This window comes from Rhinolophus hipposideros (assembly GCF_964194185.1).
Source record: "Rhinolophus hipposideros genome assembly, chromosome: 7".
Taxonomy (NCBI): Eukaryota; Metazoa; Chordata; class Mammalia; order Chiroptera; family Rhinolophidae; genus Rhinolophus; species Rhinolophus hipposideros.
In genome coordinates this window covers 17,374,701-17,391,540 of record NC_138053.1, presented here as the reverse complement: position 1 = coordinate 17,391,540, position 16,840 = coordinate 17,374,701, and positions in this window count along the sequence as shown.

The window sequence follows — 16,840 nt, the reverse complement described above, 5'->3', positions numbered from 1 at the left end:
ACAGGTATCCAGAAATGGTAAATCTGGTTGAATTAGGGAGGGTTAGTTCAAAGGAAAATAATGGTGTGGGGACAGAGTCAAAAGTGCAGTTTCCAGGCTCTCGGTCTCACATGGAAAGGTGCTGGCTCAGGTAGTAAATGGTCATCAACTGTGACTGGATGGTCATCAGCTGTGGCTGGTTGGCTGTCAGCTGTGGCCATTGAGCCATTGGCCACTAATATAACTGCCACGGCTATGTTGGGGAGTCAAGGAGAGTCGAGGGGAGTAGAGGAGAGTCGGTAGGTTGGCAGAAAAGTGGACAGCAGGTTGCACGTTGTGTGAATATAATGGAGACATATATTCTCCAGTGAGACTATAGTGGTATGACTCCCCTACTTATGGCTCCGTGGGTGTTCCTTTTTGGCCTGGCCACATCCTGCGTTCTTATGTGGGGAGCGGGAGCAGAGACCCCGCAGGCCGCCCCGCATAACAAATGGGTATTCCTCAATTTCCAGAAAGAAAGATGGCAGATGGGAATCACAAAGGCTCAAGTAATTCACAGTGTCAACTGCTGGGAAACTTGAGGAAATAAATTAAGACAAGAAATTCAGATTTTTTTGACAATGGCACATCAAAATCTAAGTAGGCACAAGTTGGGCTATGAAAAGCCACCAGGATATCTGCTGCTATAAAAGAATCTTTCCGTAAAAGGAATAATCTATTACTAACGGGAATCTGAGAAACCAAAGCAGCAAAATTCCCCCATCTTTGGCTTCCTTTTACAGTAACTGAAGATATTTGGCTCTATTAGTAAGCATGTTTTGTGCCACAATGGAAAATGTACTGTAAGGAAGAATATACTTGTAGAAATCATAATTTTTTAAAATAAATTTGCCAAACTACAGAATGCTAGAGTATCAGACAATCCATAATTACTTCTTAATTTTCAAAAAGGTAAAGGATTATAAGGGTTAAGAATTCTAATCAATACATATAATTAAAACTACCTAGAAATAGTAAGGGTGAAAGGAAACAACTCTGTAGGAAAAGTAAGTAAGGAAAGTATAGATATAAATAGATATAAAGAATAGATATAAAGAAAGTTGTAGGTTTGTGGAAAAGGAATCTTGGGCTGGGAAAGGATCTTTTTTTTTTTTATGGTCTCATTTTCTATTCCTTTATTTCTATAGCTCTACTTTGAATGTAGGTTCTTTTTTTTTTAATTTTTTGGGGTGACAATTGTTAATTAAATTACATAATTTCAGGTGTACAGTTCTGTATTACATCATCTATAAATCCCATTGTGTGTTCACCACCCAGAGTCAGTTCTCTTTCCATCACCATATATTTGACCGCCCTTACTCTCATCTCCCTCCCACCACCCCTCTTACCCTCTGGTATCCACTAAACTATTGTCTGTGTCTATGAGTTTTTGTTTCTCATTTGTTTGTCTTGTTCTTTTGTTGTTTTTGGTTTACATACTACATATCAGTGAAATCATAGGGTTCTCTGCTTTTTCTGTCTGACTTATTTCGCTTAGCATTATACTCTCACGATCCATTCATGTTGTCACAAATGTTCCTATATCATCTTTCCTTAACGCCGAATAGTATTCCATTGTGTATATATACCACAACTTCTTTATCCATTCATCTATCGAAGGACATTTTGGTTGTTTCCATGTCTTGGCCACCGTAAACAAAACTGCAATGAACATTGGAGCACACGTGTCTTTATGTATAAATGATTTCAAATTCTTTGGGTAGATACCCAGGAGAGGGATGGCTGGGTCACATGGTAATTCTATTTGTAATTTTTTGAGGAACCTCCACACTGCCTTCCATAGCGGCTGCACCAGTCTGCATTCCCACCAACAGTGGATGAGGGTTCCTTTTTCTCCACAGCCTCTCCAACACTTGTTACTATTTGTCTTGTTGATGATAGCCATTCTGACTGGGGTGAGGTGATATCTCATTGTGGTTTTCATTTGCATTTCTCTGATGGTTAGTGATGTTGAGCATTTTGTCATATGTCTATTTGCCATTTGTAAGTTCTCTTTGGAGAAATGTCTCTTCAGGTCCTCTGCCCATTTTTCAATTGGGTTGTTTGTTTTTTTGTTGTTGAGTTTTATGAGTTCCTTGTATATTTTGGATATTAGACCCTTATCAGAGGAACTATTTGCAAAAATCTTCTCCCATTCAGTCGGTTGCCTCTTTATTTTCTCGATTGTTTCTTTTGCGGTGCAGAAACGTTAAAGTTTCATATAGTCCAATTTGTTTATTTTAGCTTTTACTTCCATTGCCTTTGGAGTCAAATTCATAAAATGCTCTTTGAACCCAAGGTCCATAAGTTTAGTAACTATGCTTTCTTCTATGCAGTTTATTGTGTCAGGTCTTGTGCTTAAGTCTTTGGTCCATTTTGAATTAATTTTGGTACATGGTGACAGATAACAGTCCAGTTTCATTCTTTTGCACATGGCTATCCAATTCTCTCAGCATGGGAAAGGAATTTTATGTATGGTCAAGCTGGGGAAGATTAGAATGGATTAAATTAAGATTTTTTAAAAATTAGTTTTAATGTCTAAAGTACATTAATGCAAAATTAGAATTTGGTTCTCGCTCTCTGTTAAAAGGACAATGTCCTTTTCTTAGATTATAATTGAGCTCTTAATGTGAAATTGTAAACAAACATTTTTCTTTAGCTTTTAAGTAATATGCCCCAACGGCAAAGATTTTATATCTTACCAAAATTATTTATTGTGCGTTACGCTGTCTTTATCAGATCTTTGATTACTTGAGAAAAATCCAGTCTTCTTAATATTGAAAGAGCTAAGATTTTGTTCACAACTATGTAATCTTTTGTATTTGCTTTTAACATCTTCTGTTGTCTGTTTGGTGATTTGAATCTTCATAAAAGTCAAAACAGTACTTCATTCTCTTCTAAGACCCATCTTCTAGCAAACATACCAATAACTTTCAAAGATAAAACTTTGGTCAGAGAGGAAAAAGAGCTTTTATATCCATACAAGGCACATAAATATAACCAAAAAAAAATCATTAAGATCTGTGCCAATCTTGAGTTATTTGTTTTGAGACATGTTGCAACAGGAGTGTACCATCCTCTGACATCATGGGAGACTATTTCTGGGGCACATATTAAGGCAAGCCTGAGACTTAGGCAATGGATTTACCCTCCCCTCCGAGTCTGTACACTGAGGATTGGAATATTGAAGCTGCTATAGGGGACAGGATAAATGAAGCTAAAAGAAAACCAGGAATAGAAATACTCTTCCATGATGTAGTAGATTTGTGGAGCCCTCCATCCTCCTTGAGCCACATCTAAATTCTGGCCCAAGCAGCAAGTGGTAAGAAGAACCAGGAGTGACTGACTCCTTGAAGATGATGAGGACACTGCTTTCTCTTCTCATTTGTGCTAAGCACTTCTACAGCTCCCAAGTGGAAACTTGAAGATGTGAGAGCAAGTCATATAAATGTATTTTTATTCCTTAAGATCTATTTGGTAGACTAACCAAAATTTTCAGATACTAAAAGTGACACAATAATTGTCATAACTAAATATTTTGGATTGAATGAGCAAATCAAAGATTCTTGTTCTTAAATTGTTAAGAGTGTAGTGGGTTAGAGGAAATGGCTTCCTGAAACAAAGTAATAGGGTTTCTGAGTTATAAACATTGGAATATTAAATTGATGGTTTGTTTTTTTGGGTGTTTTTTTTTTTTTGGTACTTCAAGATACTGAATGTCACATACTAGTTCTATATTATTATTAAGCACAGTTTAATTACTTATTATCTTGAAATTTCCCATTCCAGAAGAAGCTATTGGTAAACTTGGTATAATCAAACACAATAATGTATCTGTAATTGGTGAGTTTATGTGTGTGTGTGTGTTCTTTTGTCATGAAAAAACAGTCTTTCCTCAAAGTTAAATCCAAATTTCTCCCTAATTCTCTTCTAGGCTTCAAATGAAAACATCCCAGGAGAGAATTTTAACAAAATACTTCATTGCATCTAGTTAATAAAGGAATGTACTACATTAATTGGTTTGATTCTTTAATGTATTTTTTTGTTTTGGTTCGTTAATTTTTTAATTAAAAATATAGCTAACATATAATATCATATTACTTCCAGGGGTACACCACAGTTATTCAACATTTATATACCTAAGGAAATGATCATCATAAGCCCAGCAACCATTTGACACCATATCACACTATCCCAATATTATTGACTATATTCCCTATGTTGTACATTACATCTCCATGACTTGTTTGTTATATACTTGGAAATTCAGACCTCTTATTCACCTTCCCCTTTCTACACCTTTTTAAGTTTATTATAGTTGACATTCAATATTATTTTATATTAATTTGAGGTGTACAGCATAGTGGTTAGATATTTATGTAACTTAAGAAGTGATACCCTGACTAGTCTAGTACCCACCTGCAATTTGTATGTGTGTGTGTGGTAATACATATCATTGACTATATTCCCTATGCTTTACTTTATGTCCCATGACTATGTTGTAACTACCAATTTGTACTTCTTAATCCCTTCACCTTTTTTCATCTTTCCCCCAAACCCTTCCCATCTATCACCCCAATAAATCTAGTATCCATTTGACACTATATGTAGTTATTACAATATTATTGCCTATATTCCTTATGCTATACCCTATGTCCCCATAACTACTTTGTAACAACCAATTTTTACTTCTTAATCCCTTCCTCTTTTTTCACCCACACCCCCAACACCTGTCCCATCTGGCAATCATCAAAATGTTCTCTGTATCTATGAGTTCTCTGTATCTATGAGTTCTCTGTATCTATGTTAATTTTGTTCTTAGTTTCCACATATAAGTGAAATCACATTGTGTCTGTCTTTCTCTGTCTGACATAGTCCACTCAGCACAACACCCTCCAGGACCATCCATGACACTGTAGATGGCAAGAACCCATTCCATTCCTTGGCTGAACAATATTCCATTGTATAGATGTACCACCTCTTCTTTATCCATCCATCCACTGATGGACACCCAGGCTGCCTCCACATCTTGGTAATTGTAAAAAATGTTTCAATGAACATATGGATGCATACATCCCTTCAAAACAGAATTTTGGGTTTCTTTGGAAAGTACCCTTCAATTTTAAATGATAGCTTTGCTGAGTAGAGTGCCCTTGGTTGTAGGTCATAATTTTTCATCACATTGAATATTTTGTGCCAATCCCTTCTGGCCTGCAGTTTCCATCAAGAGATCAGCTGATAATCTTGTTGGGAGCTCTCTTCTAAGCTGCTTTTGCCTTCCTCTTGCTGCTTTTAGGATTTTCTCTTTGTCTTTAACCTCTGCCATTTTAATTATAATGTGTCTAGGTGTGGCCTATTTGGGTTCATCTTGTTTGGGACTCTCTGTGCTTCCTTGACTTGTATGTTTATTTTCTTCTCCAGGTTAGGAAAGTTTTAGTCATTATTTCTTCAAATATGTTCTCAACCTCTTGCTTTCTCCCTTCTCCTCTTGGTATCCCTATGATGTGAATGTTGTTAAGCTTGATGTTGTCCCAGAGGTCTCTTAAACTATCCTCATATTTTTGGATTCTTTCTTTTTTCTTTTTGTTCTTCCAATTGGGTGATTTCTGCTGATTTGATCCTCTGCTTCATCTAGTATGCTAGTGATTCCATATAGTGCATTTTTCATTTCAGTTATTAAATTCTTCACTTCTGACTGGTTAATTTGATAGTATCTATGTCCTTTTTTTATGCTTCCTATCTCTTTGTTCTCACTAAGTTGCTTGAGCATTCTTGTAACCATTGTTTTGAACTGTCTCTCTGGTAGGTTGCTTGCCTCCATTTCTTTTTCAGAATTATTTCCCTCTTCTTTCGTTTGGGATGCATTTCTTTGTTTCCTCATTTTGTCTGCCTCTTTGCGTTTGTTTCTATGTCTACAAGACATAGATCTGCTATGTCTCCCAGTCATGGCCAGGTAGCCTTATAATAGTAGGTGTCCCGGGGGTCTATTGGCACAGTATCTCGGATCACCTGAGTTGGGTGCTCCAGGACTGTCCCCTGTGTAGGTTGTGTGTGCCCTTCTGTTATAGTTTAGCCTTGATTGCTATTGGCACATTGGTGGGTGGGGTTGCTCCTCAGGCTGATTGGCTATAGGGTTTGGCCACATCCACAGCTTATGGGCTATTGTGTGTGTGTGTGGGGGGGGGGCAGGGAGGCTTACCACACAGAGCAGGATTTGCCCCAGCAGGCAAAAAAAAAAAAAAAATATTGTGGAGACCACCCTATGTTTGTGCTGCTGTGCGTGTAATTGGGTGGTACTCTGCTGTGGTCTGAAGCCAACTTCTAAGAATTTTGGTTTTGGGGCTTCTTGGTAGGGGTTGCACAGCAGGGCCAGGTCACCCACTGCCTGTGACTGGCTGGGGACTACTGGGTAGGAGCTATAAAGCAATCCATGATCAGCTGCCTGGAGTAACCAGGAGTTACTCTGCCTGGAGTAACCAGGAGTTACTGCCTGGAGTAATCCATGATCAGCTGCCTGGAGTACCAGGCCTGGAGTAACTGCAAAAAGCCAGAATACCCAGAGGCCTGCTGCCACCTGCCGGCTCCTTTAGGGTTCAGCCACAGATAAAGCCTTATGCAGTATACAAGTTGGGTAAGGAGTCATTAGACTGTGAAGAATTATAGTCTCAGAGTCCACCTAAGCCACTCACTGCTAGCCTAGAGCCTGCCTGACTCCTGATAATTTTCTAAGAAAGAGTGCAATGCGGGTGGGGTTGGCTGCTCACCAGAAAGTGGATGAGTTGAGTGGGGCGGGGACCCAGCTGAGTCAGCCAGGTGGAGCAGCGGAACTCACCAGGCCAGTCAGATTCAGATTTGGCCTGGGGCAGGCTCAACACAGGCAAGATGGCGCCCACTTACAATCTGCATGGAAGGGGCTCTCCTCACCGGGAAAATGCCGACTGTCCTCCAGTCCCCATGAAAAGCTCAGTGTGCACCCCTCTATGTCTCTGAGGACCCCCAAGTCACCATCCCTCCACCAGAGACCAAAGTGAGTGCCTGCAAGTGAGTGAGTCTGTGTGCAGGCTCTTTAAGAGGACGTCTGGGTTTCCTGCAGTCCTCCATCCTACCTGAATGGTTAGAATTCTTAGATGTTGCGGGAGCTCCCCTTCTTGGCACCAGCATTCTGGGCTCAGAAGCATGGTGTGGGGCTGGGATCCTTTGTTCCCCCAGGGAGAACACCCATGGCCGAGATATCCTGTCTGATTCTCAACCACTACACGGAGTTTGGGAGCCTGTTCCACATCTCTGCCTCTCCTACCAGTCTCGTTGTGGATTCTTTTTTATGTTTTCAGTTGTAGGACTTCTGTTTGTCTAGACTTCAGATGGTTCTCCGGGTTGACTGTTCTATAATTTAGTTGTAATTTTAATGTGTTCACGGAAGGATACAGGCACAGTGTTTATCTTCTCTGCCATCTTGCCAGGGTGAGATTTAATGTATGTTTTATATTAAAATATTAAGTGGGAAATTAGCAAAGTAACCCCCCCAAATTTATTATGTGTAGAAGTACAATTTGTCAAAACATGATAGACCTATATTGTTATCACTAAATATTAAATATCACAATTTTACTTAAAGTGCAGGAACGTTTTGCCTTGTCTGTAGAAGGATTAAATGCTATCATTACTGTCATTTCAAAGATAGATCTGTCTTCTGGAAACTAAAGTTAAGTCATTTAAAACCTAAATTATAACAATAAAAATTTTAAATGCCATAGTCTAAATACTCATGTAGTATTGTATAATAATTTATGAAAATCATACTTTATTAAATATATATATGACAATAAATAAGCAAATTAGAAAAAATTTAGAGATATCTTTCATCATAAATGAACTTGATGTGGACTCTTTATTATTCAAATCAGAGGGAAAAATATTTTTTATTAGAAAAATTAGAATCTTAATGAGAACTTGATTTTGAGCTAGAGTAATTAATTTAAGGGTAGCTTTAAAAGGGAACTTGATTATCAGGAGCACCTATGTGACCAATAGTTATTAAAAAAAATAGGTGCACATTTTCCCAGTCTTGAACATTCAGAAAATATATATGTATAAAATTATCACATTCTAGTGTTTATGAGGTGTGTTTTTAAATCATGTTCAAATATTTCTTATAAATATATTCTTTGGCTGAAGAAATAGAGGCTTATATTTTGGTTTCTTTTCCAAAAACGAAATACTATTTTAGGGCAAATGTATTTGATATTCTGAAACTTTCACATCTTTTTATTTCAAATTATTTGGTACAATAAATTGAAGTAAAATTTCTTCTTTGGTAGTCTTTTTTTTTTTTTTTTTTTTTTTTTTTTTTTTTTTTAAATCACTCTTCTTCCTGAGAAATCTCCACTTTTCCTATGTTTTCAATCAACAACTTACTTTGAATTAATGTTTGGAAAAAAATGTCATCAGATTAGAATTTTCTTCTGTCCTTGAGATTTGTTTTGCTCAACATTCTGCTAAGTATTGCCATCACACTATCCCATAAAATTATTCAAATCAACATCTTGATAGGAGACCTCATTATCTTTTCTCCAATGTAATGTCTCCACCTTATTCTTAATTCCTTATCACAATGAATAATATCTGGGGTCACTGTGGACTATTTTTCTCTTTCATAGACAATGTCTAAACAGTTGTCATTTTGTAGATTCCAGCCTCTTAACATTTCTCCTTTTCTTTTTCTAACCTTGGTGTAGGTGACTTGTTATTTTTTGACAGGAAACTTGCTTTTTATATGCCTGAAGGTAAGCAATAAAGATCATTGTAAGAGAAAGGCAAAGAGAAAAATCAGATTGGATCCACAATTAGTTCATGATCACTAACTTAGATGGGTCTCCACAATATCTAGTAAGCAATTATCAGCTGCTATCTGCTGCATTTCTATGCATGCATATCAATTATTTCTATCTCAAAATTTTCTGAGTGTCCGTGAACATTTAATCCACCATACTTCTAACTCTTAGTTTCTAACTTCACCACCTCCATCAGAGAGGAAAGAGAAGGCATGTTTTGGAATTCTATCACTTTCCTGATATTGAAAATAAAACCAACCCCCTATGTATCCATCCTATTCCCCTTCCTGTAAAAAAAAAATTTCTGTTGATCTTTTTATCTAAGACTGATTTATCATTCCCCTATCTTCTTAAAGCCCTTATACTATAAATCTCCTCTTTGCTAAAGACTAAAAGTCTACGTGGCTACAACCCAGACTTAAATCCATCCTCCATTACAAGACCTAATAATACCATTCATCTCTCTTTAACTACAATTTGAACGTTTTTATTTCCATATTTCTCTTTGACATCATTTGGTTAATATTGTCTACCTCCACCAGCTATAAAGTGACTTATAGAGGATGGAAACTACTCATATTTCCAATCAGTTGTGTCTCCCAATACCTTCATGATGCTCAACAACTATCCTGTTTCCCTGAAAATAAGATGTAGCAGAACCATCAGCTCTAATGCATTTTTTGGAACAAAAATAATTATAAGACCTGATCTTATATTATGTTAGATAAGATCCAGTCTTATATTATAGTAAAATAAGACCGGGTCTTACATTAATATTTGCTTCAAAAGACACATTAGAGCTGATGGACCAGCTAGGTCTTATTTTCGGGGAAACATGGAATATATATGTATTATAGAATTAATGAATGTATATTGTATTATAATTTGATTCTGTTCTTTATTCTTTTAACCACAATGAGGTCAATTGTGGACTTTTGTAGATCCTGGACTGATTGTACTCTTTTGACTGTACTCTCTTCATCTTTACTTACCTGATAAGAAGCCCAGTATTAGTCATATAAAATGTATTCAAAAAATACTGATTAAAATCAATTGAGTTGTATGGCAGGTGTGGGTGACCAATTATTTAGAACAAAAGAAAGCTCATTGTATTTTGGTTCAGACAATTTCATCTCTCTTTTAAAAAAAAATAATTATAGAAATTATTACATTTATCTCAATTCATGTGTCAAAATAATGTTTAAAGTAGCATTCAATTTTGAATAAATGGAATGCATATTAGATAATCAAGGGTTACTTTTCAAAACAATGCAAGTTGGATGGAATAACATATGAAGGGGGAAATCTTAATAATTTTCCTAATTTAAATTTTATTTCAACAGTGCAAACTAAGCAAGCTTATTAAAATCAATGTGTTAAAACCAGACGCAATTTGAAATAGCATAAATAGAAGATAAAGGTAACTAATTCATAGGAAAACTCTATAACAATACATACAATACAATAATGTTTAAATACTTATTTTCGTGCTTTGAGCATCATCTTCATAATATAAAATGTACTAATGTATTCATAAATTGTATACAATTTTTTATACAATTTTATATTGTATAAAAACAATTGTATTTATACAAATTGTATTTATATAATACAATACAATTGTATAAAATAAAATGTATTTTATTACATATATATTTATATTCATATGCACCGTTAATACTGTAACTGTAAATTACTTAGCAATCCTGAGTTTTCTGACATGTAAATTTAAGGGATTGGATAAATATCTATCCCACTAAGCCTGTCAGTATTAGTCATCAAATCTAAGCAGCCCATTTATATAGGCACAGAAGAAAATTTTATATAACAAAATGAGTTTAAAAAGTTGAAAAGGAAAAGGAAATCAAATGTTCTGCTGTCCTGCTGGAATTACAATGTCACTTTGTATCCAAATTACACAAAATAGCAATCAAAATAATTACAGATCTCCAATATGTTAAAAACAGTGAAACATACTCAATAAATTCCTGACTGCTTTTTGCAATCTATGATAATAATGTTATTAAGTTAAACTTTATTATAATTTACTGTCCAGTGACATTTTCGTAAAGGACAAATTGAAAATAAAACCCCTTATGCTTAATTCAATTCTTAAGTTTGGTTGACTTTTTAGAAAAAATATAATAATGAAAACATATTAAGTGTAGGAAGCGAAAGCAAGTATGTGACTTCCAGTGTTATGATTGTTTAATTCACGTAATATTAAATTGAGTTTAAATGATCTTTGAAGAAACAGAAAAGATATATACTAAGATTCATTGCCATCTTTTACCATAAATATGTATTCTTTTGACAGCATCTGAGGTATTATGACCTTTATTTTTGTATAGCATTTTACAAATGTGGTCTAACCTTACAGACAAAATCTTTAAAAAGGCTTGGAATTATTGTCTTTATATCATTTGCTATGCTATAACTCCCTAAAATTATTTTCTGAAAGTTGTATAAACTACTGGAACCATTTTCATTAGGTAATCATAGTTTTAAAAAACTGTGGTGCTACAGCTCATTATCTGATCACTAACTAGAACTTTGAAGGGTTGAAAACTTTCTAAATCACACAAGAGCCTGGAACTAGTTCTTTGGGCAAAGTAACAAAAATGTGTAGGCATATAATGTCGAGAAAGCAAAATTAGCATCATATACTTAATACAAGAACAAAAGTCACTCTAGGAGTTGTTTGCCCTGAAGGATCTGTATTAGATTCCTATTGCTTCTGTCTACTACAACATAGTAGTTTGCTACAAACATAGTAGCTTAAAGCAATACAAATTTATTTTCTAACAATTCTGGAGGTCAAAAGCCTAAAAGAGGTTTAACTGGGCTAAAATCGAGATGTCATCTGAATTTCTTGTAGATATTCTGGGGAGAATTGTTTTCTTTGTCTTTTCCAGCTTTTAGAGACCACCTGCATTCCTTAGATCTTAAGTCACTTTTTCCATCGCATAGGTAGCATCTTCCCTCTGACTGGATTTCTTGCTTCCCTTTTATAAAAACCCCATGATTGCATTGGGACCACTGGATCATCCAGGATAACTGCCCCATCTCAAGATCCTTAACTTAATCACAGCTGCAAAGTCCCTTTAACCATGTTAAGTCTCCATATGCCTATGTTCCAGTGATTAGGACATGGCATCTTTGGTGGACCATTATTCAGCCTATCACAAATGTCAATCACAAATGCCTGTAAAAATTTCAATTTCACAAATACGTTTATATAGTAGTTATTTGAAGAAGACACATTTGAATTTTAGAGGAACAGTGAGATGTAATGGGAAGAATACAGGCTTTGGTGTCACTTAAAGAAAGTCCGGAGCCCAGAGCTGTCATATGCCAGCTATAAGAACCTGTGGCAAATTACTCATTCTCTTAATCAGTTCATCATTTCTTGAATGGAGATGAAAATGAAATGTAAATTAAATGTTTCTTATGAGACCTATAACTACTACTGTAAAGTGCTAGTTGTTATTGATATTATATAAATTGATTAAAATCATCCATACATACACTTTAAACTCCTAAAATTTTTATCTAGCTACTTTTCTTCTCATTTCTATATCAGATGCTGTTGTTGCTACATATTTGAGCACACCTGTAAAACTTAAAAAGAGAAAAATGTTTAGTTTAAATATGAACATTAAGGGAAGGTCAGTGAAAGCTATGACTATTAGATATTGAGGCTAAACTTTAAATTATGAGTAGGGTTTTAGTCAAGCATGTAGTTTGAGAAAGGGCATTCCAGGAAGGTGAAGCAGCATGGAAAGCAGTCACGAATGCATAAATGTACACATGTGTACATTTTAGTCCCTTTAGTGCATTTTAGATTACATAGTCCAAGAGGAGAATGCTGTGTTTTTTGCTGATATCTAGAACATAAACTCATGTAATTAGGAACTTAATAACTCTTTTAATGAAAGTGGTGACTACAAAATCCAATGCTCTACTAGTTCAGCTTTTATGTGAGCTCTAATTAAAATGTAAACACATTTTCAAAGTGTAGCAAAATTGCTTTGGAAATCCATTTATTTCTCTCTTGTTTATAACCAAATATTTTTATTTCATAATTATCCCCTAATGAAAATGAGAATATCAGTTTAAATATTAAGTGCGTACTCAAGGTAAGAATCACCTACACAAAAATGAAGAAGAGGAATGAGAAGAAGAAAAAACAATGACATACCCACTGTGTTCACCCAACCATTCATGGCTCACTCATATCCCACACTGTGCTAGGCATAGGAGGACTGGACAAATGAATAGATTTGAGAGAGGGAAAGTGTTCATAGTTGGAGAAGAGGGAGCATTTTAAAAAAGATTGCTGCCTGAAATGAAGAAAAAACTATGTGAACAGAGGCAGAGATGGATGAAATGGCCTCCCATGAAAGCCAAGTTTGTCATTTGGCAGAACTAAAGTTGAGGTGCCATTAGAGGTATTTTTGCAGAGGTAGCTGGGCTCCACACTACAGAACATGTGCATGCCTTGCTAAGATTTTTGTATACTTTCTTCTCACTGAGAGCTCTTGTCTTTAGATGACTCCCTCTTGTTCCAATTTATCACCTCGTTCTCCAGACTTCCCTTTCTCTCCTCTCGGGCCTAGCCTCAACACTTTAATGATCTTTTTTGTCTTATCCCTTAAGCTTCCAGAGCACCAACTTTTGCCTATCTATGCAGCTTTGCGTCAATTCAACTTAGTCTTTTACCCCTCTCTTACATCTCCCTAAGTATGGGATGCTGAGCATTACAAGACAAAACCACATGGTCTTGTGGAGTTGTGCCACTAAAAAATCTATATCTCCAGTAACAACTAGTTCCTAAATGCTGTCTTGGTGAGTTTTTTCTACCATTTACATAAGGACTATGCTCAAATTCCTAGCTCTGTAGTTATCACCCATATTTGTATGTTTTCTATTGGAAATTTTTTAATGTATGTATTTTTATGTGTGTGTATAAATGCATACAGCTCAATTCTATCACCATAGAATAGCTGTTCCTGAACTTCATATAAATAACTTTATAGTATTATACTCCTTTCTGTCTGGCTTATTTGGCATTTATATAAGAATGGTAATATTTTTTTCATCCTTGAATGGAATAATTCACTAGTCTATAATGCACTGAACTATTTTGTGCCTGGAGCTTTCTTTCTGGAAAGGTTTTAAATTAGTTTTAGTAGATATAGGACTATTTAGATTTCCTCCTTGTGTTGTAATCAATTGTTTTGTTCAAGCAATGTGTCCATTTTATTTCGGTTTTCAAATTGGCAAGTTTGAAATGTATTGCAGCTTTCCCAACATGTAGACAATTTTGGTGCTTATATACTATTCTATCTAATTTCTTTTTTTAAAGATTTTTTATTAAAATGTAGCTAAAATACTCATACAATATTATATTAGCTTCAGGTGTACACCATAGTTTTTCAATATTTATATACCTAAAGAAGTGATCACCATGATAGGTCCAGCAACCATCTGACACTGTACCATGCTATCACAATATTATTGACTATATTCTCTGTGCTGTACATTATATCAGGTGTACAGCATAGTGGTTAGACATTTATGTAATTTAAGAAATGATACCCTTGACTTGTCTAGTACCCACCTGGCACTATGTGTAGTTATTGCCATTTTATTGACTATAATCTCTATGCTTTACATCCCTATGACTACTTTGTAACTACCAGTTTGTACTTCTTAATGCCTTCACATTTTTCACCTTGCCCCCCAAAACCCTCTCCCATGTATCACTGTGATTAAAGTAGTATACCCATCTGACACCATACACAGTTATTACAGTATTATTGACTATATTCCTTATGCTGTTCCCTACATCCCCATGACTACTATGTAACATCCAATGTGTACTTCTTAATCCCTTCTCCTTTCCACCCACTCCCAATGGCCCTCCCATCTGGCAACCATCAACATGTTCTCTGTATCTCTTTGTTTCTGTTTTGTTTTTTTGTTTATTTTGATCTTTAGATTCCACTTATAAGTGAAATCATCTGACATTTATCTTTTGCTGTCTGACTTACTCCACTCAGCACAATACCCTTTAGGTCCATCCATGTTGTCACAGACGGCAAGATTTCATTCTTTCTGATACTGAGTAATATTCCATTGTATATATGTACTACCTCTTCTTTATCTGCTCATTCATTCGGGGACACCCACGTTGCCTTCATATCTTGGCTATTGTAAATAATGCTGCAATGAATGTATGGATGAACATGTCCCCTCCAAGAAGTGTTTTGGGTTTCTTTGAATAAATAAGAAGTGAAATTACTGGATCCTTCTTTGTCTCTTGTAATAGCCTTGTTTTAAAGTCCATTTTGTTTGGTATAAGTATTGCTACCATAGACTTTTTTGTTTGGTTGTTTCCATTTTCATGAAATAACTTTTTCCATCCCTTTACTTTCAGTCTGTGTCTGTCTTTTGATCTGAAGTGACTTTCTTGTAGGCAGCATTTCTATGGGTCTTAGTTTCTTATCCATTTAGCCACTCTATGTAGTTTGATTGGAGCATTTAATCCATTTACATTTCAAGTAATTGTTGATAGACATGTAGTTATTTCCATTTTATCATTCATATTTTGTATCTTTTTTTTTTTTTTTTTTTTTTTTTTTTTGTCTTGAAGTCCCTTTAAGATTCCTTATAATTCTGGTTTGGTGGTGATGGACTTCTTTAGCTTTTTCTTGACTGGGAAGCTCTTTATCTGTCCTTTGATTCTAACTGATAGCTTTGCTGGGTAGAGTAATCTTGATTGTAGGTCCTTTATTTTCATCACTTTGAATATTTCCTGCCAATCCCTTCTGGCCTGCAAAGTTTCTGTTGAGAAATCAGCTGATAGTCTTATGGGAGCTCCTTTGTAGGTAACTAACTGCTTTTCTCTTGCTGCTTTTAAGATTTTTCTTTGCTTTCACCTTTCACATTTTAATTATGATGTGTCTTGGTGTGGGCCTCTTTGGCTTCATCTTGTTAGGGACTTCTGAACTGCCTGAATGGCTTGAATATCCATTTCCTTCACCAGGTTAGGAAAGCTTTCCATCAGTTTTTTAATTCTTTGCTCTCTCTCTTCTTCTGGTACACTCCCTATCATGTGAATGTTGGTACACTTGATTATTGTCCCAGAGGCCCCTTAAACTGTCTTCATTTTTTTGAAAGCTTTTTCTGTTTGCTGTTCCGCTTGGCTGTTTTCTACTAGTAGCTTATCTTCTAAGTTGTTGATTCAGTCCTCTGCTTTCTCAAGTCTACTGTTGATTCCTTCTAATATAGTCTTCATTTCAGTTGTATTCTTTATTTCTGATAGGTTCTATTTATGTTTTCTATCTCCATTTTTACATTTCTTATCTCTTAGTTGAAGTTCTCCCTGAGATCACTGAGCATCCTTATAACCAATGTTTTGAACTCTGTGTCTGGTAGATTGCTTGTCTCCATTTTGTTTAGTTCTTTTTTGGAACTTTGTTCTGTTCTTTTATTTGGGACATGTTTCTTTGTCTCCTCATTTTGGCTGCCTCCTGTGTTGGTTTCTATGTATTAGGTAGGGCTGCTATGTTTCCCAGTCTTAGTAGAATGGCCCTTTATAGTTGGTGTGCTGTGGGGCCCAGTGACGCAGTCTTCCTGCTTACTAGAGCTGAGTGCTCCAGGTGTGTCCCTTGTGTAGGCTGTGTGTGTCCTCGTGTTATATTTGAGCCTTGGTTGGTGTTTGCAAAATCAGTGGGAGAGATTGACCCTCTGGCTCATTGGTTGTAAGGACTATCTGACTACAGTGAAGGAGCTGTTGTGGAGGGGCTGACACTATGAGTAGGACTCACTTTAGCAGGGCTCTGGTACCTGGCCAGTGTGCCCTTTGGGTATATTGTCCTTGGAGACAGCCTGGTGATAATCCAGCTTGGTTTGGAGGTGGCCACAGGGTGTGTCAGCCCCAGGGCCACCTGGGTGGGGACCTCTGCAGGCTAAGTTCAGTT